This window comes from Symsagittifera roscoffensis, chromosome 6, assembly GCF_963678635.1.
Source record: "Symsagittifera roscoffensis chromosome 6, txSymRosc1.1, whole genome shotgun sequence".
Lineage (NCBI taxonomy): Eukaryota > Metazoa > Xenacoelomorpha > Acoela > Convolutidae > Symsagittifera > Symsagittifera roscoffensis.
In genome coordinates, this window is record NC_087067.1 from 1,195,722 (window position 1) to 1,198,381 (window position 2,660).

The window sequence follows — 2,660 nt, forward strand, 5'->3', positions numbered from 1 at the left end:
AAAACTTAGTTTTACTAGAGTAAAGTAGTTTTTGACGTTTGTTTGCTCTATTCCGGAATCAAAAACTTTCGAACATATTTTTTCAAAACTCAAAAAATTTCTGCAAAAAATAGTTTTTTTGTGATTTTTGTACACATTGTTTGTTTTTCAATTCATGTGTCTACAACAACTGTTTTCTAATTTGAGTATTTTTTTATGACTGTTGATTATGCCTAAGTACTTGAAAAAAAAATTTCGGTTTCTTTTAAGACTATTGTCGAACATTCTGTGCTACTTGCCCAGTAACCGGCTATTCTTGTTTTTAAGTGAATTGTCTCAGAAAAAAAATCGTTGTTGCACTTGCACTGTCCTGAATCAGTCAGCCTTTGTGTACGCACGGAAAAAATCTGATCTCCTCAATTGAAAAAAAAAATATTGCTTTCGTAAAATCGTATAATTGCGGTATTAACTATACCACTCGTTTAATCTCAAACACTCTTCGTACCAGTTTCCACATATCGTATCTGCGTGAAGCGACATGAACATGTTAAATATCAATAATTATGCAAGTTCAATTTCTTACAGATTTGCAGAAAACTTATTTGCGGCAAAAAGTCTAGTTTCAGATTACAAAACATTTGCTCTCGCATATGTAACAATAGCCTATACACAAGCCCCAAATGCGAGAGATGCAGAAAAAACAAAAAACTTACCCCGGCTAGAATTATGCTCGCTGTGAGAATAAAAATTATTCGAGAAAATCTGATTTTTTTTTGCTTAAAAAAAGTTGAGCGCACTACAGATATTACTTAGCTTGAAACACATGAGCTTAATTTAACGTAAGAGAAATTTACTTGAATGAAATTTTTAAAATAGGCAAAGCATGAGACAAACTAGCCGACAGAAAACTAGACGAAACTCAAAAAAAAAACGCAAACATGTCAATAAACAACTAGATCTACCACAATTGTCATTTGTTTGTCTCTATTCCCCTTGAACCAAAATCATTATGATTAAAACATTCCGCGTAGAATAATTCCCAATTTTAAATAAAACGGAGCCAAATTTACTAATTGCTAACAGAGCCGAAATTAATTGAGCAGACATCCACTGCGCCGAAAAAAAAAGGTTTCATAAAAACATTAAAACTCAGAGATTTTTTTTTACTAATAGAAGCGACTTTTTTTTACTAATCAAACAATTCAATTTGAGGAAACTAAGCAAATACAAGCTGGTTTTTGGCAACTCGAATAGACTCTGCATAAAGTGTACTCAAGATATTTTAGAAAAATTATCATGCAGGTTGAAGACCCAAAGGGATTGCATCTTCTTTTTACTTAAAATCTGATAGTTCTCAGAAAACATCTCTCTCTTGCACTTGCACAGTCTGGAATCAATCAGCTTTTTTGTACGCAAGGGAGAATTCTGATCTCACCTATTAAGAATGAGTTATCGAGTTTCGCATATCGTATGATGTGCATGAACAGTTCAACTAATAAAAAAAACTCGCCAACTAATAAAAAAAAGAAAGGCTAGAAATTTGATATTTTTCAAAATTTCAACAGCCTCAAAGGATTTCTACTACTTCTTAGTATGAAAATTATCAAAAAAGAAGAGTAACTCGTTTTTTAAATATTCCGCCCACTGTAGTAGAAATTTAATTAAAAATCGACTGATTAAACAATCAATTTCTTTCAACCGTTTAAAAAATACCAAAACATTTACCCAGTGTTAATAGAAGAGTTAAAGAACGTTTAAGTTTGATTTTTTTTTCAATATTTAACAGCCTCAAGTGTTTCTACTACTTTCTTGTGTATAAATTATTAAAACCCACATACAGTACCCCGTTTTCTAGTTTTCTACCTCTAGTTTTCTAAGGAGAAACACGTTCGAAGTTGATTGATATGTATATCATATTTAAGTGCTTTCAGTCGTACTTCGAGCTGCATTAAAAAAATTAGCTTAACATTTTCCCAAATTCGAGAGAAAAAGGTTTCAAATCGTTCACGCTTACACTTAAAGCTAGGGGTGGATATGCGTAGTTCGTAAGTTAAACAATCTATACTCTAATTAAAACCAATGTAAAATAATTAAACAAATTAATTCAATTGCAAAAAAAAATCTTCAAGATTGACTTGAAGTATTGGATAGGAAATATTTTCTATCAAATTGGAGATGAACACTTATTTTCTAGAAATGAAAAAGTTAAGACGAAAACGTTTATTAAAAGCTCCCAGCAATGTTTAGTGTTGCCAGACTCTTGTAACGCTTTGGCTTCATGTAACTTCCAAATTGCATTTCATTGTTCGTTTAGTTCTAAGCAGCATCTTTTTCGTTAAAGATATTCCTTATAGACCAATTTTCATATGAGTTAAAAGAAACCAAAGCAAAAAACTGGCAATTTTACAATATCAACAACACATGTACTCATTGCTTAAATGGCAAAAATGGTATTTTTAAAACTCAAAATAAATAAGAAGTGTAAATAAAATAGCTGTGAACTTACAATCATCACATTAATATTGCACCGCTAAACCTCTTCCTTAAAATCATGCAATAAATCAAAGTGGGGCAAGTTGATTTGAAACCAACATTAGAGTAAAATGACATCAATCAAGTCTGTCTTAATAGAAATTTTGTGTTTCCAGACTCTATTTCTATTTTCCAGCGGTCACATTTTT

General features: G+C 31.2%; 2 protein-coding genes across 2 annotated transcripts in view; both read left to right on the top strand.

Moving 5' to 3' along the window:
* Window positions 1–2,660, top strand: part of LOC134848877 (uncharacterized) — a 572,430-nt gene that overhangs the window by 115,673 nt on the left and 454,097 nt on the right. The window lies entirely within an intron of this gene.
* The window catches only part of LOC134848890 (soma ferritin-like), a 237,886-nt gene that overhangs the window by 17,927 nt on the left and 217,299 nt on the right, over window positions 1–2,660 (top strand). The window lies entirely within an intron of this gene.